This window comes from Chlorocebus sabaeus, chromosome 12, assembly GCF_047675955.1.
Source record: "Chlorocebus sabaeus isolate Y175 chromosome 12, mChlSab1.0.hap1, whole genome shotgun sequence".
Taxonomy (NCBI): domain Eukaryota; kingdom Metazoa; phylum Chordata; class Mammalia; order Primates; family Cercopithecidae; genus Chlorocebus; species Chlorocebus sabaeus.
The window spans coordinates 14,311,175-14,335,228 of record NC_132915.1 but is presented as its reverse complement, the minus strand read 5'-3'; the positions used below and the strand labels follow the sequence as shown (position 1 = coordinate 14,335,228).

General features: G+C 43.2%; 1 protein-coding gene across 2 annotated transcripts in view; it reads right to left on the bottom strand.

Moving 5' to 3' along the window:
- Window positions 1–24,054, bottom strand: part of FRMD3 (FERM domain containing 3) — a 292,877-nt gene that overhangs the window by 172,582 nt on the left and 96,241 nt on the right. The window lies entirely within an intron of this gene.

Here is a 24,054-nt window from a genome sequence, read left to right as displayed (position 1 = left end):
CTTCTGAGTTACAGGCCTGAGACACCTCACCGTACTTGGCAGAAGGGACACCAAGGAGATCAGGTGGTCCAGACAACCTTCAAGTTGAAGGGAGCCAAGAGTTGTCTGGCACAGGCTTGAGAACTTGGAGAAGGGAACTTAGCTGGTTTTGTGAAACCAAACAAGCTAATTTCCCCTTAATGACATTGGTCCCCAGCTAGATCTGTTCCAAAGAGTAAAAAGAAAAGCACTCAAAGAACCTTCACCACTGGATCTCAGTCCAGGCACAGGGCTTGGGCAGGGTTTCTTAAAGTTACCTAAGTATAGGAATTACCTGGAGCATTTGTTCAAACTTCAGGTTCCCAGACTACAGTGTAATCTGTGGAATCAGAAACCCATGGTAATGGCCTGAGGAGTACAGTCTGGGGAAGTAACCAGGGTGATTCCACACATCAGGGAACCTGGGGTCTCTGGGTGAGGGAGGGAGAGCACCTGACTTCTAACACTGTAGGTGGTCAGCAAGCCATAGGTTCCCCTCCCTCCCTGTCACAATAACCCAAGAGGTTGGAAGGTGCTGACTCCACTCCATGTGCTCTTTGTAGAGGTTGTTCAGGTCACACATCGCTTAGGGGACAGAATGTGAAAAACAGTCTTGCTCAGTACCTGACCTAGAAAGCTGTCGTTCTTGATGTGCTAATCTTACATCTTTAATGGTAGACTTGTTCCTTTCTCCATATTTGATTCATTCAATACTCATCATTCAGTACCTGTTAGGTACAGGCACCTAATAGGTACGAGCAAGAAACTTGAGTTTTCTGACAGATGAAAGTATTAGTTAATGTATGAATTAACTCTTGAACTTTGGCAAATAAAAATATTTATATATATATGAATATATGTGTATATCTAACTCAGTGTCTTTATACATTTTAAAAAGATGAATCTAGAAAAAAATGAGCAAAAAACATGAATAAGCATTTCACAGAAGATAAAACTTAAAAGGCCAGCAAGCATATGAAAAGATGTTCAACTGATCAGTAATTGGGAAAACAGTAATTAAAAAACATTTCCTATTCATAAGCTTAGCCAACTTTTTAAAGTCTGACATTTCCAAGGTTTGGTGGGATGCAGACAAACTGGACAGCATCCTACACTGCTGATAGGAGCATAAATGAGTGCGACCAGTTTAGAAAACAATTGTCATTACCTAGCAGAGGTGATGGTGGACATAGTAAGTACATCTGCTTCTAGATGGAAACCCCAGAGGAGTAGCACACAGGCACTAGAAAATATGTATGACAATGTTTATAGGCCGGGTGAGGTGGCTCACACCTGTAATCCCAGCACTTTAGGAGGCCAAGGCAGGTGGATCACCTGAGGTCAGGAGTGCAAGATCAGCCTGGCCAACATAGTGAAACCCCATATGTACTAAAAATACAAAAAATTAGCTAGGTGTGGTGGCACACACCTGTAATCCCAGCTACTTGGCAGGCTGAGGCAGAAGAATTTCTTGAACCTGGGAGGCAGAGGTTGCAGTGAGCTGAGATCACACCATTGCACTCCAGCCTGGGTGACACAGTGAGACTCGGTCTCAAAAAAAAAAAACGTACGTTCATAGTAGCATAGTTTGTAATGGAATAAAACTGGAAACAATTCTCACATCCATTGACAAAACAATGGAAAGATACCTCTATATATACATATACACATATCCACACATGTAAACCACACATACACACATATATATATGTGTGTGTGTATATATATATATACACACACACACGTGTGCTTATGTTGGTCTGATGTATTTTATAAATATTTAGTTCTCAGTTCATTTAGTAATTATAATAATTGTTATTATTTATACCATGTTTTAAGGCATGTGCTAGGTGTTCTTTACATATCTCTCATCATCATAAAAACCTGGTAAGGTATAATTATTCCATTGAAGTTGGAGAAGATAAAGTTGGGTGATGTCTTCAGCCTAAAATCACACCACTTGGAAATACTGAAGCTCAGATTTGCACCCATTAACTCCAAAGCCCAAGTTCTTCCTACCATATCACAGGAAGTTCTTTCCAGAAAGATCTTTAACCCAATAGTGTATGTTATACTCATTATCTTGATAATGATGTAAGCACGAAAACAAGTTAATTCCTCCTAACCTTGCCCTTGATATATAGCCCTACTCTTCATTGAAGCTAAAACACACACGCACACACACACACAACTCATGTGTAATAGCAACAAATAGTGGATGGCATGGCCTCCTTAGGAAAAAATGAAAGCTAATTAAAATAATCTCTATTTAATGTAGGCTAAACTTATTTGTGTTGAGGTTCTATAATTCATGAGAATTAACGTGAATGATCCATAGAAGATATTCGCATAAAAAGGAAATAAGCAGTTGATACTTCTCTTCAGAGTCACACCATAGCAAGTGGCCATCAGCTTCAAGCTCTCCTACTGTGATGTCTCACCATTGCTTGGGGCTCAGGTACTCTGCACAATAAGAGCTTCCTTTCAGGTTCCTGTTACTCTGATGATCCGTCTTGATCCAGGCTCCAGCCCCCTGCTTGGCAACTCAGCCCTATCAATTATTAATCCATCTCCAGCTTTCATCGCCTGTTTCTCCTTCTCCCTTTGATCTTTTTCCTCAGCTTACAAACATTCTCCCCAGGACATCCTCAAAAATGCCCTTTGCTTTCACTCTGATACTCCCTCATGCACTAAGCTCTCTCTCCCACTCCCTTCTCCACCCACCTTCTAGAAAGAGCCCAGCCTGTCCCAAGGTCCCACGTCCTTGCCACCCTCTCATCATTTAACCCTGTTTCCTCATCTACAAAATTGAGACAATCATGCTTCTTCCTGGGCCTTCGTGAGGCTTCTGTGAGAAGGTGTGCATGATGCAAGTGCTGAGTGGGAGATTATCAGTCTTCTCCTTCTTTACAATTTTTCTTTCTCTCTTGGATTCCATTTTGCCCCTTATTCTTTATCCTGGTCCTGGGTCTTCATCTCTTGTCTCTGTCATTTATTCAGGGATCTCATTCAGCCCCCTGGCTCCAACTCTGACCTCTATGCAGAGATGCGAATGACTCTCAAACTTAGTATCCAGACTTAACTCTTCACATATAAGTCAGCAGGTCCCAAGCCAACCCCAGATCACAGAGAACCCACTACTCACCAAATGCTTCTCCTCACCACCACCATTGTCAGTTTCTTAGAATTTGGATCTCGTAACCATCATGAACTCCTTTGTTTCCCCATCACTAATCACTTACTCAAGGCTCTCTTATTCTATATTATGCATAATGCTTGAATCAAGGCCTTTCTGATCATACTTTATCCCTAGCCTTGGTCATAACACCTCTAGTTAAAACAACTTCAAGAGATACCTGCGTAACTCTTTCCCTGCTCCTGTATCTCTTGCCTCCTCTTTGTCCTACAAGCCAATGCAGAGACACCTTCTTAAAGCACAGCCTCTTCCCACACTGGCCTCTCCTTCTGCAGCCCCCTGTATCCTCCAAATAAAACTCCAAGATCGGCTCCTTTTGGCAGAAGCTCCATTTGTTGGAAGCCAAGTGATCTGTACCAGCCGCCACATTGAGAAATTTTTATCCCTGCATATGTGTATAAGTACATGTAATATATATCGTGTGGTTTTAGACACACGCAGGCGACAAAGACCTAACTCGGACTAATGCTCAGAGTAGAAAAGAGTAATTAGTAAGCTGGCAGATCATAAGTCTCTCCACATATTTGTTCCTTAACTTGTTAAAATTATAAAACAATAACTATGATAAAAGAAAACCTTTTTATTTTCATAAAATGGCTTGCTTTTTTTTGAGACATCTTTCATTTCACACCAACGAACCAGCAAACATTCACCTATCCTTTTCACTCTGAAGTTTAAAGCCATTGGTAGCCCCACGTCCATATCTTCAATGTTTAAAAACAAACATTTAAAAATTACAAGATTTCCCTAAAATCTGAAAAGCTGGCCTCTCCTGAAAACTCAGCTGACCACTTGGCACTGGCTCAGCACGGCATCACTCCCGTGCAGGGAGCTGGCTGGAGAGGAGTAACAAACGCTGTCCCTGTGGCCAGGCCACACACCCTGCTCTCTGGCCACATTCGTGCCTGCACCACTTAGTTCCTTTAGATCACCTATCTGACCCCTCTAGGAATGTGATGCTTTGGTCCTTCATATAAACAATGAGGTCTTGTTGTAATTCTGTGGTATTAGAGCCCTGTGATAGGCAAAGCATGTCTAGCAAGTTCATTCTGAGCAAAACGTCCTTTTAGGTGAGATCCATTGGCCCTTTATTGAACTCATGGAAGAAGCTTGTTTGTTTCAGACTGTGCATTTCCAGCTTCTTGGGAATGTCCTATTGGATGTTTGAGAACATCAGCCACTTCAGATGTACGGCTTCCCTCATCTAACTAGTCTTCCTGCCATAAATGAATATGACATTGGTATAATATATTTCGTGTTTTGCACAATGAAACTAGCACCACATGTGCTTCCAAATGCTCATTATTCCCATGTGGATAATTTATTCTCCTACATTTTCAGGGATATGAGTTAGGATGACTTGTTATGCCCTCTAAAATCATCTTTGTTTTCTTAAAAATGCTAGGACAAATTGAATTAAATTCTAAAAATTTAAATTTATCTTAATTAATACTTTATCCTTTCCTTCCTTATTCTATTCTGATTTTTTTCCTTATTCTAACTTTTTACTTTGTATTTCAAAGGTATAATCTTAAACGGTTTTGTGGTTTAGTGTTTTTTTTTTTAATGAGATGAAACATTTGACTTCTCACTATTTTAGGTTCTGAGAGTATCAGCTTTTGCTGAAGGTATAAAGGTGTCAAAAGTGTCACTTGTCCTTCCCTTTTCCCTGATTTGTTGACTGTGAGGCCCTTTTTATCTTCCCCAGTGGCAGCTCCCTTACTATTTTGTCTTCTCCAGTTTTGTGCATGCACTGGGTGTTATTTTTCCATACTCTCACCTCCTGACCTGGCCTGAGTTCTAGGTGGAAGTTTCCATTTGCCTTTCAGGAATGAGCTCTTATCAAAAGATCACTAACTCACAAACATGCTTGCTTGCCAGCCACTGGCACAGCACTCTGCAGAGAGAGGACACTTAGTTCAATGTGGGACTTGAGCTTCTTCAGAGAAACCCCAGCACTCTTCAGAAGGAACACGTGGCAGCTTGAGGCATAGACAATCCTCACTAGGTACCCAACATTTGTTAACTAAACCCTTTACCCAACTCCCTTTGCTCATTGCATTCCCAATCTGGTGGCTGGAAAGGACACTGCCACACACCTCGAAGCAATGGACTCAAAACACGGCATTCCCCACATCCTGCCCTCTGGACGCCTAGCCTTGTCCGACTGGTTAACTTGTACGATGACAGGGAGGGATGGGCTAGAGTGATATTTTAAGTACAATCTCCTCCATAAACCACTTCTACAGCTCTGGCCTTGCCACTGAGCCAGGAGCCAAGTCTGCCAGGTCACTATGCTTCCCTTGCCCCAAGGAATCCAGGAAAATACCGAGAGCACTGCCAGATGGAAAGCAGCCACCAAGCCTGCTGGGTGGCCCGGGAGGAATGTGACTGTGTGCCCTTTGTGTGGTGTGGCCCCCTCCCTCAGCCTGGCCAGCCTCTGCTCCCCAGCAGTCCACACACATTCCAAGGTTTTATGTGTGCATTTCAGTGAAGCCCAGCACCCCACCACAGAAAATGTCACCACTGCCTCAGGCCCTCTGGGATTTTCAAAGCTTTGAGCCCAGCAGGTTAAACTTTTAAAACAAAGGTCATAGATCACTCATCCAATGCCTGAAGAAATATCTGTTTGTAAGTTCAATATAAAATGAATGTAAGTTTAATATGAAAGGAATTCTTCCATTATTCTTTTTTTCTTAAATATATTTAATAGATTTTAATTTTTTTTATTTCAATAGCTTTAAAGGTACAAGCATTTTTGGTTATGTGGACAAATTATATAGTACTGAAGTCTAGGATTTTAGTGCACCTGTCACCCAGGCAGTGTACATTGTACCCAATAAGTAGTTTTTCATCCTTGACCCTCCTTCTGAGTCTCTGATGTCCATTATACAATTCTATATGCCTTTGCCTACCTATAGGTTAGCTTCCACTTATAAGTGAGAACTAGGTTTTTGGTTTTCCATTCCTGAGTTACTTCACTTAGAATTATGGCTTCTAGTTCCATCCAAGTTGCCAAAAAAGACATCATTTCTTTCTTTTTGGTAGCTAAGTAGTATTCCTTGGTGTATACGTACCACATTTTCCTTATCCATTCATCAGTTGATGGGCATTTAGGTTGATTCCATATCTTTGCAATTGTTTTTCATTCTTAAAAAAGTTTCCTTATTATAAAAAAAAATCTCAAGAGCCTAGGAAGGCAATTAATGGATGCTTAGTGCATGATATTAATAAAGGACATTGGTAGAAGTGGACCTTCACCACATCATAAAAGTCTGCATGCTCAGGGATCATAACAGAAGCAGGAGGTTAGGACACCATAAAAAAAAGGAGAAGGGGAATTAGGCCTTCCCACAGAACTATGCCTTGTCCCTCTCATGTTTTCCTCACAGGCAAACTCTTTAAAGCAGCAGTCCCCAACCTTTTTGGTACCAGGGACCAGTTTCATGGAAGATGATTTTTCCATGGACCAAGGTAGAAGTGGGGTGGTTTCAGGATGACTCAAGCACATCACATTTATTGTGCACTTTATTTCTATTATTATTACATTGTAATGCATAATGAAATAATTATACAACTCACTACAGTTTAGAATCAGTGGGAGCCCTGAGCTTGTTTTTCTGCAACTAGACAGTCCCATCTGAGGGTGATGAGAGACAGTGACAGATCATCAGGCATTAGATTCTCATAAGCAGTGTGCAACCTAGATCCCGTGCATGCACAGTTCTCAATAGGGTCTGCACCCCTATGAGAATCTAATGTCACCACTGATCTGACAAGTGGTAGAGCTCAGGTGGTAATGCCAGCTATGGGGAGTGGCTGTAAACACAGACGAAGCTTCGCTTGAACACCCACCACTCACCTCCTGCTGTGCAGCCCAGTTCCTACTGGTCCGTGGCCCAGGGGTTGGGGACCCCTGCCTTAAAGGACTTGTGTCAAAAGTCACCATCTTGCTCTATTCTACAAATTCCCTCTTGACCACCTCCTCTATAGGCCAGCAGAGGGCTTCCTGTCTAGGGCTCCAAGGCTGAAAGACATCTGCAGGGAGGCACGGTATTTCTTCATAAACTTCCTTCCTCAAGCTCACAGGCTTGGCAATTTGCTTAGTAAATATCAAATTTTCCCCAAACTAAAAAATAAACATTACTCCTGGCTAGGTGTACCTTGACCACTGGACTCTCAGTCCTCTGAGCCTCCAATGGAGTTTGAGGTCACTTTTAGGAAGTTGTGCCATGGTCTCCACAGGGCAGAAGAAAAAGAATGTGGCCTGTTCTGCAAGGCAGTGGAGTTAGACATAGGGGGACTTCAGTTCACATCCTGGCCCTGGCCCTGGCCCTTTCTGGTTGTGTCACCTGGGAAAAGTCACTTGACTCTCCGAACCTTGGTTTCCTTGACTGGGAGTGGGGACAAATGTCCAACACTAAACAAGAGGACGCACTTGAAGCTCCCAGCAACCTACCTGGCCCATGGCACTCACAAGCCCAATAAACCTAAACTCAACCATCCCTTCCTGCTTACCCACAGTAGAACAATGGGTTTTCTGAATCATTAAGTCATTTTAACAAGCTTTTAAAAGCAAACTAGCACAAACCAAAGGATACACAGCCCATGCTTATCAACAGTCCTCTCCCAATGTCTTAGACTTAAAGCCTCAGGATTCTTATGGTTTCCAGTGGAGGTCAAGGAGAAAAGAAGTGTTGTAACATGATCGGAAATGGATGGCCTGCCCTTTAAAGAGGAAACTATAATTAACAGAAGATGCCAACATCTGAATCCCTTCCATCCGCCACTCCTCTGTTTTTTTTGTTTGTTTGTTTTTGTTTTTTTGCTTTTTTTTTTTTTTTTTTTTTTGAGACAGGATCTGGCTCTGTCACCCAGGCTGGAGTGCAGTGGCACGATCTTGGCTCACTGCAGCCTCTGCCTCCTGGGTTCAAGTGATTCTCCTGCCTCAGCCTCCTGAGTAGCTGACCACAAGCACACACCACTACACCAGGTTAATTTTTGTGTTTTTCCTGTAGAGATGGGGTTTCAACATGTTGGCCAGGCTGGTCTCGAACTCCTGAGCTCAAGTGATCCACCTGCCTCGGCCTCCCAAAGTGCTGGGATTACAGGCATGAGCCACCACACCTGGCCAGAATCCCTTTTTTAGTGTTCCTTGCTCAGTGTTTCCATAAGCCGCCCTTAAGGAAACTGGAACCACTCTGCTACACACATGGACTTCCATTTGATTTCCTCTTAGTCAACACACAGTGTGCTTCTGAACTCAAATATCCAGGCCCACCCGGCAGATCCTTTGGTCCATCCTACTTTGGAAAAGGGAGGATCTCATGAAATCAGGTATCCTGCTTAAGAGAAGGTTCGTGCTTTTCAAAAGCGAGCTCTAAAACCACCGCAAACCAGGAAACCAGCAGGGAGTGCTCGGGGTTCCAGATCAAGAGCTCCTTGACCACTGGCCTCACTGGGGCATCATCTGGAGCGGCAGAGTCCTACCCTAAACCACAGCCGTCATTGAGACGGCACAGAGTCCTACCCTAAACCACAGCCACCACCAAGAAGGCTGCTTTTAGCCGGTTACTTCTTGGTATGAATTATTTTAACCTGGATAGCTTAATAAGAAGCCATGTTGATTGTAATGAAATAAACTTTTGTTTTGTTTGGGTTTTATTTGGGTTTGAGGGGCAAGGGGCATTAGAATTAAGACAACATCCATTTTGGTGAGTTGAGAATGACTTTGTTTAAAATTGAGACGTTTTTAGTGGCTTGTTTCAAATGGAGATTCCCTAACCCATCCCTAGATTCTGATTCAGTAACTATGAGGTGGAAACCAAGAATATACCTTTCTCTATCAACCCTCTGCCCCAGTGAGTTTAACATGGTCCTAAGACCACAACAGAGAGAAATTGGATCAGGATCTGCCACCCAAAAATCCCTAGAACCTTAATTTGACTTGAGACAAAAGTTAGATCCCCACAAACTAATTATTTAAAAAAGAGAACCCAGAATGTGCACATGTTCAGGAATCAGAAGCAGGAAAATCCTGGTGCATCAAAGCCTCCCTAGTAGTCCCACACAACACAGATTCTCTCCCCCCACGGTCCTGCCTTCACTCTTACTCCAGCTCACCCTGTCCCCATCCCAGCAATCCCTCTCCTAAGATTCTCATCTTGGACTCTGACTTTGCAGCATCCACCTTGAGATAAAGCAGCTCCAGAAGAAAGAAATGTCCGTGGAAATCCATTAAAACCATTTGTTGTTCTCTCACGCTGAGGGTCAAATCATAGCTCCTGAAACATAATTAAATAAAGTCACTGACACATAAAACTCTCTGCACGGCAGGCTTTACAAAGGGCTCAAAGGGCTTTGCTATTTTTAGCTTTTTACTAAATAACAATCTAGTGTGTTCAAATTAATCACACATTTTTCTTTTGCAAAATTTAAATTAATAAGATTGTGTGTGTGTGTGTGTGTGTGTGTGTGTGCGCGCATGCACAAGAGATCAACTAGCAAAGAAAATCTTGCTTCAGGAAGCAATACAGCGATCATTTGAAATATTTTAATTCAAAAAAAATGTTGGTTATAAACTTAAAGATAAAAGAGTCATTTCTTATATTGAAACCAGTTACTTCACCGGATTCATTTAACACTCTGTCCTGGGCCTAGATAAAAATACAATTTTGTTTTTAAATTATGCCATCCCAAAAATAATCATTCCATTTAAAGATATACATTTTTACTCTGTGGCTGAAGTTTTCCAACCTGGACCAAGGGGAAAAAAAAAAAAAAAAAAAAACAAGACAGCTAGACAGGAAAAGAATATCAATCCAGATGGCTTACCTAGGAGCCATCATCCCTGAAAACAGTCACAACATACTCCCTGGAATGAAAGAGGCGAGGGCAAAATGGAGGCAGTGCCCAAGCTACAGATGCCCCTGAAATACGTAACCCTTCAGAGTAAACATCAGCCAAGACAACAGAAAACTGTTCCGATGTTGACCACAGCCACCCCATCTGCAATGGTTCCATCATGTATTGTCAAGAAAAATTATCCAAAATTTGGAAATAAGGCAAAAAGACGATGAGGTGCTCTTTCAAGGTGACACAGAGTCTTGTCCATCAAAACCACATAAGGGTCACCTGATGCTTTAGGGAGGCAAACTTGGCTTGACTTAATATTTGCTCATCTTTAGGGTCTAGACTGTAAAACTGGATGCTAACTTGTAAAAGATTGATAAGCTGCAAATAATTTCTGTCCTACAGAGGAAGCAACTCAACATGTATGGTTTTATCACCTTATGTCCATTATATACCTCAATTGTGTCTCAGCAAATTTTATCCCAGCGTTGTTTAGTTTCATTGACTATATAGACTTATCATATGTTCCTTTAAACCAGCTTTGCCATCCTGCTAGTTCCCTCATTGATGAGTTAAATAAATTTTTGGCTCGTGCTCGTTCTATATTTGTATGAGAGTAATACTTTTAATTTATTGAAAATTATACCTTGAGTTTTTTTTATCATTTAATCCACCTATCTCCCTGTCCTGCCACTGAAGTCTGAGCTTTAAAATTAGTTCCAAAATATCATGAAGCCTAGGAAGGTTCCATTTGGCTCATATAGTTGTCATTAATCCATCATTACTAACCACAATCACCAACCAATACCGAGCGGATTCCACCTTCCTCCAACCAATACCAAGCAGATTCCACCATTCTGACCCGGCTGAGATTCAGCCTATAAACCAAGCACACAGACGTGGGTCTTCCATGGAAGTAGAATAAAATGCAAAGAAAAGACAGACGGGACATATGTGCACCTTCCTGATCGCAGCACTTGATTTCTCTTTTGCTCCAGGGCATAAAGTTTGTATGAGATTTATCATTTTAGAGAACATGTGTGTCACTGGCAGTGACAGAGCAAAGCTAAGCGAATGAAGCAGGGGGATCCTCAAGAGCACAAAAGACAGTGCAGGATAAAAAGAGAGAAGGGGGCATGTGAGGGCACGTGCGGGAAACACATTTAGTTTTGCAGAATCAGCCTCCCCTCCCACACACCGGCTGTTCTGGTGCTATAAGCAGACTCCCAGGGAGGTTGGAAGTGCCAGTAAAAGGCTAAAAATTTCTGCTAAATTACTATTAAGCATACCAAGAAAGAATCTAACTCAAGGAAATACCTTATTGGACTTTCCCCAAAAAAAGAAAAGAAAACGTATTTTCTGAAGCAAGCCACAAAATAGGGGGTAGTGAAGTGCATATAACATTACTCCAAAGAAACAGAACCCAGAAATTCCAGCTTTTAAATTGCTGAAATAAACACCAACTATTTGGAGAAAATCATACTTGTCACTTACAGATGATGTCCTAAATAGGTCTTGACATTGTATTTAGGGAGAGTCACAGACTGTTTCTTTCTACCCACTCTACCTGACTCAGAAGAGAGGGATTTTTTGTTTTGTTTTGTTTTTGCTTTTTTGTTTGTTTGTTTGTTTGAGATGGAGTCTTACTCTCTCGCCCAGGCTGGAGTGCAATGGCGCAATCTTGGCTCACCACAAGAGATTCTCTTGCCTCAGCCTCCCGAGTAGCTGGGATTACAGGTGCCCATCATCATGCCCAGCTAATTTTTGTATTTTTAGTAGAAACAGGGTTTCACCATATTGGCCAGGCTGTTCTCAAACTCCTGACCTCAGATGATCCACCCACCTCTGCCTCCCAAAGTGCTGAGATTACAGGTGTGAGCCATCACGCCCAGCAAAGAGAATATTTTCTCCACACAGATGTATGATCAGGTCTGACCCAGGGCACAGACCCTAAATTAGGCCAAACAACCTCGCTGGGTGCAACAGGTAGAAATAGTCTTTCCTGCTGTGTGTGTTCTGTGCGTCCCACAACTGAGAGGGCCATGAGAAGTTGTTCCTGACTCTGTGCTGCATCTCAGCATAGCCTTCCTCCCACACAATGAATGGCTGCCGCAGGTGCCTCTCCAGAGAAAGAAAACCCTTCTGGAGGAAGGAAGGAGACACCTGAAAACACTCACCTCTTTTGCAGGAGCTGCACCTCCATACACATGTGAACTTCCTTTAAAAAGTCATCTGTGAGGGGACACCGCTCACCTGGACATCCCTACTCTGAGTCCCAGAGTCTTGATGCTCATCACCAAATGGGGATCACCAGCCCAGGAAACACATATAATAATTAATCTTTCACTTAACACTTGATGAACATGGTTAAATATTGTTTGGGCCATGAAAGCCATAAAACATTTAATGTTCATAAATGGATAGGGTCCATACAGGCTCCAGAGACAGTTAGGACATTGGTTTCCAATTCTTCATCCTTAAGAACATGGTAACAACCCATAACCAATGGCCACAGGAAGCTTCCTATAATGACTGAGTCTAGAGCCTTTTCTCTCAGTTACCACATGGAACCTTTCTTCCTCACATCTGGTTTGCTCTGAGGAGCCTACTGGTGGCTTACAATGGGCCAGAGAAAGCATTCAGTCTTCACTGGTTACAGCCAACTGGATGGTTACAGAACACCAAAGCACCTGTCTGCCTAATGTGACCCTTCTATGTCTACCGTCTTTCTTGTAGTCGGCTTCTTTATGCAGCAGCAGCACACCGCTGAGTAGAGAGGAAAGACGAAACCCCATCTTAGCAGAAATTCTCACTTTCTATTTGGCAGGCCCTTAAAAATGGGTTCTCTGTTGTGGAGAAACATCCTGAACACATCATTAGATATATTATGATTATTTTATTAGTAGATACAGACAAGATCACAAAGAGCTACGTGCCTTGCCCAAGTGTTTAAATTTTCCCTGTGGGCAATGAGAAGCCATCAGAAGATATTTAGCCAGTGAAGGACAGTACGTTAGCAGTAAGCAGTAAGTAAACAAAGATAATGTTAGCCATTATAAAATAAAATAAGGAGAAACTGGTAGAAAGACTAGATATCATATTAACCTATATTAAATATATTTCATTATATTCAGAATTTTTTTCAAGCAGGGAACTGCTTTTCAAGACCCGTCTCAAGGTCTCAAAACACATACTTCCAGCTTGGTGGCACTACCTCCCTGACAATAGCCATCACAGAAACCAGAAGAAATAGTCTTGGGCATCAGCAAGTTTGTTGGTGCAGACTGCTGCCCAAGAGGATTTTCTGGTTTCTACCAGCAGAGGAAACCAGACCCAATTTCTTTGTAGCCAGTGGTCCTATGCCTGGGTCATTTCTAAGGTCAGAAGAGCACTTCACCTATACTCTAATTCTGAAATCCAAGTCATGTTCAAGGCACTTATTGGACCAAACTGTCATTTAGATTAATAGAACACAAAGCTCCCCTTGTAAATATAAATGTAATCAATACATCAGTGATCAGTATAATAGTCATGTGGTAGTCCCCATAATCCAATGTCCAAAGAGAGTAATGGTCCAGTTTCTGACTGGTCCAGTGGATCCCTAATTCTTCTTCCGTCACTTCTGGCCTCTGGACTGTCCATATCATATCCCTAAAGACATGATTCAATAGATCAGCTCCCAGCTGGACCACTCCCACGGGGCCATCAGCAATTATCACCTCCAGCCTCCAGGGCAATACACAACACTACATAAAAAATGATCACAGGACGAGGGGCAACATTACTATCCAATTCTTCATTTGTTCAGCTGGGGAAGAAAGGGAAAGCCTACGCTATCAAAGGCGGTATAGCAGAGAGGGAAGCACACTCATTTTGTTAGCAGACACACTGGATTCCAATCTGAGCCTTGTGTTTCCATGGGCAATGCTCCTGACCTCTCTGAATCCATTTTCTCATCTATCAGATAGGAACAGGGGCCTGTGCCTTGCATAACTGAGGTGACGATTACAGACGGTACATGTGAGGCACCTAACACAGAGTCTGACGCCAGGAGGTGTGGGGGCCATTAGGGCTGCATTCTGATTCTCCTCACCTTCAGGCACAGGAGAGAATTGTACTTTGCAGCTCCATTTGCAGTAGGTCTTGGCCATGAGCCTTGTTTCAGCCAGTGTAGATTAAAGAGCCAGTGAGAGACTCACCACACACCCTTCCCTCTACTGTGGTGGTCATGGTAGCACGCAAAATAAAACCTCCATCATCCAGGGTCACTGTGTCACCACGATCAGAAGAATGCCCCAACAGACCCTCATGGGACATTACAGCCCAAGCAAGAAAATCAATGTTTTATGCAGTTACTGAGCTAAGGGGTCTGGTCACTGCTGCATGACCTATCCCCTGCTGACCAAGAGAATAAGTACCCAGTGAAGTCTAGATAATGTGAATTTTGCTTTTGTTATTTCAAAATATCACCTTTGAAAAGAATGTGGGAATGCCTGAGAAGTCAGATTCCGACTGAACGGATCCCAAGGTTGATCCCAAGGCAATTCACCAGTTGAGGATCCTCACACATTAGTTATTTAGACTTAAAAGGAGAAAAAAGAAATAGTCTCAGCTCCTGGATCTAAACGATGCCTCCACGAATTAAGGATTTAAAAGGTCACATTGAGCCAAGTAGATAAATACACAAAAGAGTCTCTACCGATTTAAAGCTCGAGGGCACTGGACCCCAGCCAGAATGATCATAATCCAAGAATGGAGGGCAACAGCCCTGGAAAATTATTCTTAAGTATTTCCAGCATTTAAAACTCCTCAATGGACCAGAAAACATCTGTTTCCTAATCTAGTGGAAAAAAACCTCATTGCTAAATAGTAGGCAGCATTCCCAAGCATGAAATTCATCGCCGTTTTCCTGGGCAAAAACAAACACACACATTAACCCTCCCTTGGCTGTTATCTGCGGATGCCACTAGCTTTAGATGACGCCACAGAAAGGGAGGTATGTTTTCTTCCTGGCTTTACACACAAACAGAGAACAGAATCCTTTGCTTTCCTTGAAACTGCCAAAAAAAAAAAAAGGCCAGTTTGAACTCCAAACCACCAGCATCTATTTCTCTACAGACACTTGATGTAGAAAATGAAAAATGCTGGACTATTGAATAAATATCATCTGTTTCCTTTGGCATTGACCTAGTACAGCATAAAGAATGTGAGCACCAGAGCCCAACACATTTTTCAAATTGATAGAATTCAAATCCTGTTACCACTTACTAGCCGGGTGATCTTAGATGCATCACCCTCTCTGAGACTCACTTTGCTCAGATTTGGAATAACAGTGACAATAACAGCTACCACTGGTGACAGTCTACTAGTGCCAGACATAAAAGCTTTGTGTACATTCAATCTTTAAGTCCTTACAAAAAACACATGAAGGGTGTTTTATACGGATCTTTTTTTTTTTTTTTTTTTTTTTGAGATGGAGTCTTGCTCCGTTGCCCAAGCTGGAGTGCAATGGCGCGATCTTGGCTCACTGCAGCCTCCACCTCCTGGGTTCAAGCGGTTCCCCTGCCTCAGCCTCCCAAGTAACTGGGACTACAGGTGCACACCACCACACCTTGCTAATTTTTGTATTTTTAGTACAGATGGGGTTTCACCATGTTGGCCAGGCTGGTCTCGAACTCCTGACCTCAAGTGATCCACCCACCTCGGCCTCCCAAAGTGCTGGGATTACATATGGATCTTACACAGGAGATAAATAAGGTTCTAAACTAATGGGGGGGAAGCCAACGTGTAAAATGGGATCTGTCTGACTCCTGAGCCTGGGTGCTGACTCCTGGAGACATTCCCCCACCCCCCACCCCAGACCACCTCTCGGGGTAATAGAAATCACAGTGTGCAGGGTGAAACCACAGCACAGTCCCTCACACAGAGTCCACATACATTCCGTGTGAGTTACCTCCCTTTCATCTCCCCTTCTCCTTCCCATCTCATTCTGTTCCCTTCACATTGCCACTTTTTCCAAATGCTTTAATATTCCTTCTAAACTGAACATCTTCAGCAGTCATAAAAAGACTTCTGGGACAGGTCTTGATGTTCATACTAAACTCTTCATTAATCTATGGAGCTATGAATATCAACATAAAAATATATATGGCCTTAGACATGTATGCATAGATATAAATATAGAAATAGTGGAAGGAAATATTAGCAGTGAATATCACTGTATGATGGAGTCATGAATGATTCTTATTATCTTTCACTTTTTTGTATTGTGTCTGGTGAGAGTATGATTCTTTTTTTATATACATACTTTAAGTTCTAGGGTACATGTGCACAATGTGCAGGTTTGTTACATATGTATACATGTGCCATGTTGGTGTGCTGCACCCATTAACTCGTCATTTACATTAGGTATTTCTCCTAATGCTATCCCTCCCCCAGACTCCCACCTCATGACAGGCCCCAGTGTGTCATGTTCCCCACCCTGCTTCCAAGTGTTCTCATTGTTCAATTCCCACCTGTGAGTGAGAACATGCAGTGTTTGGTTTTCTGTCCTTGTGACAGTTTGCTCAGAATGATGGTTTCCAGCTTCATCCATGTCCCTACAAAGGACATGAACTCATTCTTTTTTATGGCTGCATAGTATTCCATGGTGTATATGTGCCACATTTTCTTAATCCAGTCTATCATTGATGAACATTTGGGTTGGTTCCAAGTCTTTGCTATTGTGAATAGTGTCGCAATAAACATACGTGCACATGTCTTTATAGCAGCATGATTTATAATGCTTTGAGTATATACCCAGTAATGGGATCGCTGGGTCAAATGGTATCTCCAGTTCCAGATCCTCGAGGAATCGCCACACTGTCCCCGACAATGGTTGAACTAGTCTACACTCCCATCAACAGTGTAAAAGCGTTTCTATTTCTCCACATACTCTCCAGCACCTGTTGTTTTCTGACTTTTCAATGATTGCCATTCCAACTGGTATGAGATGGCATCTCATTGTGGTGAGAGTATGTTTCTTTGGCAAGCAGGAAACCCTAGATATTTTTCAAAACCATGGAAGAAGACCACTGTGCTCTTTTTAATTTTTTTCAATGTTTGCATTTATTGTTTCCAGAATAAACAAGGGTCATTCAGTCACTACAATTACATTTCTTTTATTTTTGCTTACTTTTTAACATGCTCAAATGCTACAATTAATGCACAGAAAAAAAAATCTACTGCACACTTAGTGCTGATGATGTTCCTTCAACATTGTGAACAGGCAACTGTAGCCACAGTGGGCCTCTGATGACAAGCCTGACTCCAGTGCGAGACAGGGAGACCCAGAAGCAGGACCATTAGACCTGTTCACATGGGAGATGGGGGCTAGACCTGGGCTCAGAGCCAGGCCCAGCCAAGCTCCTCCTGACCAGCCAACGACCTCCCTGACCCCGCCCTTTCCCAAAGTGGCCATTTTTACACATAAAACCAAGCTTAGGTCTGGCTTGGTTCCCACATCCCTAGTAATGGCTGGTGATTATCTCAGACAGTCGGGGCTGCCCAGATTGCCTTGGAAAATTCATGCCAGGAATAAGCTAAGTCTCCTCCTCTTCAAATCTTTCCAGGCAAAATAGAAAGCATGTGTGCTATCTTCGGAGTTTGCTTCAAAAATCATGTTTCCTTTGGCTCTGCAGAAGTGAAGTTAGTTCTCCCTGTCCCAAAACAGAACCAAAACGGCCACTGAATGCCGTGTACTTGAATCACATTGACCCAAAGTGATTACCTACCAGGCTACCACGAACACCAAGTTCTAGAGGTCCTATGCCCTCAGCTCTAAGCAAGAACTTGAAAAGCAACAACAGGCTAAAAATTTGCTTCTGCTTTTGCTGTAAGCTGCTGTTGAGGCTGCTGTTGATTCCGTCACCTATTTTCCTGTGCAGTCCCAAGTTGGAGTTAAGACTGAGAAATCCTTGTCTTCCACGGGAAATGATGGATTTTCTCTCTCATGGATAAATTACATTTCCCTTTCCAAGTTGCTTCCAGGAAGTTCAAAGCCAAATGCATGATCCTGCAACAACTATGCCAAGTCATACAGCCTAAATACCTGCAGTCAGCTCTTTCCCACAGTCTCAACATTTCATTTACTTTTATTTACCCTTATTCGTACTTTGTATTATTTCTTAAGACTTTATTCAGCACTACCTATTAGTCAACTCAAATCCTATATAAAATTTATTAGATACAAATTAATAAGGCCGAGCACAGTGGCTCACGCCTGTAATCCCAACACTTTGGGAGGCCAAGGAGGTTGGATCACTTGAAGCCAGGAGTTCAAGACCAGCCTAGCCAACATGGCGAAACCCCATCTCTACTAAAAATACACAAATTAGCTGGGTGTGGTGGCAGGTGCTTGAACCCAGGAGGCGGAGGTTGCAGTGAGCCGAGATCACACCACTGCACTCCAGCCTGGGTGACAGAGCTGGATCCTATCTCAAAAATGAATAAATAAATAAATAAATAAATAAATAAGATACTGCTGGCTGATAGCAGCCACACCAGAGGCATACCATCCAGAAGATATGCTCCAAAGGGCAGCAGAAGGGGCCTCTCTTCTTCCCACCACACTCTAGTCTCAGCGGCATGACAGCTCACATTTTAAATTCATTCATCTAGCAAAACTGGCTTTCTCCTATTCTTAGGAGTTAAAGCAAATATACTTAGGAAGGATGCCTCCTTATTTATCCTTGCAAATAAGTGTATTATGATCTTGTCTAATCATACATAGCTAAGCACAGGTGTGGATTTAGGAAAACAGACACGAAGAGAAAGGACAATTGAGTTTGATGAAAGATTTAAGGAGTGTTTGAGGATTAGGAATGTTTGCACTTTGAGGAATTGCCTTTCTGAGACAAGCAAGCTTGTAAGTGAAAAGGCTACTTGATACAAGAAAAGGAGTGAGAACAGAACTCACTCTACCTACTTCACAATTTGGAATAAACACCCAAACCAAAGCCCAAGAGTCTGTGGTGAGGGATTGCTATGTGCAGTAGCCAGCACTTCATAGCATTTCAGAGTTCACAAGGAGCTCTCTTCAGATATTATCTCATTTAATTTTCAGAATGACATTATGTTCCTTATTCCATAAATATGAGAACTGCGGCTCAGAGAGGTTAGTCACTTGTCCCAAGAGTACACAACTATTCAGTGGCAGAGGGAAGACAAAAAACACAGGTCCCTTCCACTAGAACATGGTCACTAGGGCCAACCTGAGCCATATCCGTATCGTGTGTATGGAGCACACCAGCAAGAAAGAACAGCCAGGCAGCCCCCGGCCTCGAGCTTGACAGGAGACAGAGTGTGCGAGATCCGATTCCAGCAGCCCTTCTGCCAGAGCCCAGCGGCCTTCATACCACACAGCGGCCTTTGGGTAACCCTAACTAACAGATCTCCAAACGAAACTGTAACTGACACTTGCAAATGAAAACGTCTGTCTGCTGTGACGTCCACACCGAAGAAAAGATGAGATTTGCCAAGTAGAAAAGAAAAGATTTGCCAAGTAGGAAAGTCTTTTTCTTGTACTTTACACCAATTGTTCTTCCTTTACTCTGCACATATGAAAGTGTTTCTGGGGCACTTGAGTATGGGGTGCTAAATTTACAGATTCGAAACGTTCTAATTTATTTATAAACGAGTATATGTGAAATGAGAAGACAATGCAACTCTCAACAATGAATTACACCTTCCTTCCACACCACTCGTCAACCTCAAAGCCCTCCTCCTCACAGACAGCGGATCAGGGTTTTTGTTTTGTTTTGTTTTGTTTGAGACAGAGTCTTGCCTTGTCACCCAGGCTGGACTGCAGTGGTGCGATCTTGGTTCACTGCAACCTCTGCCTCCCGGGTTCAAGCGATTCTCCTGCCTCAGCCTCCAGAGTAGCTGGGATTACAGGCACCCGCCACCATGACCAGCTAATTTTTTGTATTTTTAGTAGTGATGGGGTTTCACCATGTTGGCTAGGCTGGTCTCAAACTCCTGACCTTGTGATCCGCCCGCCTCAGCCTCAAAGTGCTGGGATTACAGGCGTGAGCCACCGCGCTTGGCCAGATCAGGATTTCTAAGTCACCACATTTGAGGAGCTCCTGCAATGACAGCAGAGAAACCACCCTCCTATCCAGTGTGGCCCTGTTGCGGGCAGAGGCCCTAGCCAGCACCAACCAGAGATAAATCCAAACTTCGAGGCAACACAATAGGCAATCAGACCTTTCAGAGGAGCCAGGCTGGATGCGGGTCAGTCACAGGCCCAAGGCACTGTGATGGCTCAGGTGAGCTCTGTCATGGGGGCAGTGAGGGGACCTGCAGTCAGAATTGGCAGCAACCCTGGCCACCGATGACAGCCTGGAACACAGGAGGTCAAGAGTCAGCCCAGAGCAGGCAGACAGGACCAGGGAGGGCACTTGTTACCATCAGCAATAGAGGAGACCAGGGAGGGCACAGGGGCCAGAAAATCCAGCAATCAATTTTCCAGCACAGGGCAGGAGCTCCTGAACTAAAAGACAGAAGTCAGGATGTCAAATCCTAACACCACCATGTTCTGGCTGAGTCACCCCAGATGAAATATTTGTCCTCATTGTGCCCAAGTTTCTTAATTTAAAAAAATAAGAGTAAGAGACCCACATCACAGGATTGCTGTGAGAATTAAATGAGATAATACTTATTAAAATGCCAATGCATTATCTGGCACATAATAGGTGCTCCATAAATGTGTCTTTTTCTCTTAAGACTCTCCTGGAAGTTGCAAGTGCTCCATGCCCCAAACTAAATACCATGCCAGATGTAGATCTGTTTTGCTTCTCTTCTTTTCTTTGTTAGTTTGAGTACCTAAAGTTTGTCCTTCAGTGTGTGAAAGTCCAATTTCAACGTTATTTCCCCCACTGCATCCTTCATGCCTTTCTAATCTTCCTATAGGCATTCTTAAATACATTTCTCTAAGAAACAGTATATTACCTACTACAAAATATTATAATATTTGATGAGGGGCATACCCACCTCTGCCACAGTCCCCACCACTCCCTACTGTCTCACTCCTGGCCCTATCTGCACAGAGGTGAAGAGCAACAGCACATATGGCCCATCCCAACCGTATGATGGCATCAGACAGCCTTGATTCCGTGAGGACTACCCTGCTGCTGAGGTTGAATATAGTTCCTTGGCAGCAGAGCCTAACCCAGCAGAGCAGCTGTAAGTCTTCAGGTGGCACCAGGCAAGTGGTAGTCTTGGCAAGGTGGGGAGGGAAAATGGAGGTGCATCTGCAGTCTTCCAGGGGTGGCCAATACAGGTAGCAAGTCAGCACCAGCTCAGTTTCCAAAGCCCCACCGTATCTCAGAAGAGAAACAATTACTCAGGAAAATCAAGGCCTGTGAGCCACTCTCCATTCCCCTCCATAAGACTACAGAGAGGGGGGAAAAAATGCTTGAAAGCAGATCTGATTTTCAAACTTCCCCTCTGCTTTTGTTAAGATGACTTAAGCTATCCAAACCTCCAAAGCCTCTAGACTCCACGAATTCCAAATTACCTTGGCAGCCATGGGGAGAACAGTGAACAAGTTACCTCTTCGAATTCTTTTCAGCTTTATTGGTACGATTGGAAGAAGTCAAGGCAGAGCACACGCAGACAGCCACCTCATTTCGAATTCCCAGGCCTCCTTCAGCCTGTGGCCTTGCTCAGCTCACTGTGATGTAGCTAAATGGTCGTTGGGGGTCTTATCTGTATGAAACCTGCTGTGTTTGAAAGTGGACAGCTTGCTGAGCCATTGCAGAGGGCATGGGGATCAGGAAGGAAAACAGCATTCATGGAGGGGATGTCCTAGGGGTTTCACTGGAAGCTCTCAGAGGCTAGGGATGATATTCAAAATATTTAACAACAAAGGAAGGCAAGAGAGGACCACCAAATTAAAATGATTGCTCCCACCAGTCCGGACTCCAGTATGTCGCACCAACAGCCCCATGGAGAAAAGAATGTTATTATCCACATTTTACAATTTTCAAAACCTAACACAGAACTCATGAACAGCTCTACAAGCTTCCATCTGGTCTGCTGAGAGGCCTGGCCACTGCCTCCAGGAAGACAGAATGAGGCCAGTGAACAGCTGTAAAATATATTTTAGAGGAAGGACATCTGGTCTGGTCCTGCGATCACATAAGCTTCCTGGTTGAACCCTGAGGTCATGGGTTTATTGTATTTACACGAAGAGCCACATTTTCACCAGAATCGTAATGCCATCAAATTAGAGGACAGGACTTCAGAAATCACAGTGAAGTTTCTGTAGGCTAGTGACAGAGCTGGGTCCAGAACCCAGGTCTCTGGCTCCCACTCTGAGAACCTTCAGGCCACAGAGGCACCCCTGCTCAGGCCCTTCTGATGTCTGTGGCATTGCACAGTTTGCCAAGCTCAGCTTTGCCAGAGGCGAAAACAGATGCAGAGGCATCTCAGCTCTAGACTCACATTTGTTGACTGGCATTATAACCAAGTGAGGGACAAGGTTGGTTATCTTGATCCCAGAAGCACCTATGAAGATTCAGGAGTTGAAAGTTGGACTGAGGGTAAGGAAGGGCAGTATGTGAAGACTGGAAACTCATGTATTTTCAAAATGATCAAATTGAGGCACTGTACCCCATAGTGTATGGAAATGCTATCATCTTGATCCGGCTGTTCAATTAAGAGAGTGCACTTGAGGCACTTTACTGGGTGCATTTCATGCCTCAATAACTTTTTTTTTAAAGACAAAGCCATAATCTGTTTATTCTTCACATTGAATGCCCCTCTAAAAAGCCTAAGCTGAAATTTAAAGATATTTACAGAAGCACCCATAAAGAAAAATAACCAAGCCTGCTGCCACCCAACTGACAGTTTTTTAAAGCTTAAGCAAGAAAATTATATGGCAAAGCCTGAAATGCCTGTCCTCCTGCATGCGTGTGTGTGCACCCATGCGCGCGTACACACACACATACACACACACACACACACACGTGCAGTTCCAGCTTCTCAGACACAGCCGCATGCACACAAGCCTCTTTCTTGGATGTATTGTGACAGCCACTAAGCTAATGAGATCCCAACTGTCACCCTCAGTTTTTACATCTGTTTTTAGTGTTTTCATTCCAAGACTGTTGCCCAAAAGGCAGTGAAAGGCGAAATGCATATTATCAGCCTTCTTCCTCCTCTTCTTTGGAATAGCAGAGTCCCCACGTGGCAGCCTGGAACAAAGACCCTCAGCTCCCTGGAAAGGCCTGGAACAAAGACCCTCAGCTCCCTGGAAAGGGAAGACTCTGACTCCAGGAAGATGGCAGGGCTGGAGTCTCCTTGTCACTCACACCAGGTATTGATAGGCAACCACAGAGGCTGGGCAGGGGAAACAAAACTGTTAAACTCTCTAGAAAAATACCATGCTGCCAGCCAAGTGCCAGAGCAGCTGCAGGGACACCTGAGTGCCTGCACTGATGGAGTAACTCAAAGTCAGAGCAGTGTGAGAAACACACTCTTCCAAATTGGAGGAAGGGTGATCTTTCTGAATGGATAAAATCTGGAAATGAGGCTTTAATGGATGTCCATTTAATAAGTCCCCAAATGTGAAGTATGTATAGGTGCCCTGAGGCATCAGCAATCCACGGCAAAATGACCTTTAACCCGAGAGCAACGAACACGAGTTCCCTAAATCACCAACAATTTGTTTTTATGACAAAAACAAAATACACCTTTTTTTCAGCCAAGTCAGTGGAATTTTTTCATAAAGAGTTTTTCACAAAGAGTTTTTAAACACTGGAGGGAAATATGCTACTTCAGTGATTATGCTGAGGTGCAGCATTAAATGAGGTTAGATTGCATCTTCCATAATACACATGTACTCATTAGAAAAGGTAGCTTTTTAACTTCTTTTCAGAGCAATCGATATCAGTGCTGGGAGCAGGTAAATTTTTTTTTTTTTTTTAAAGAGCAATAGATAGAAA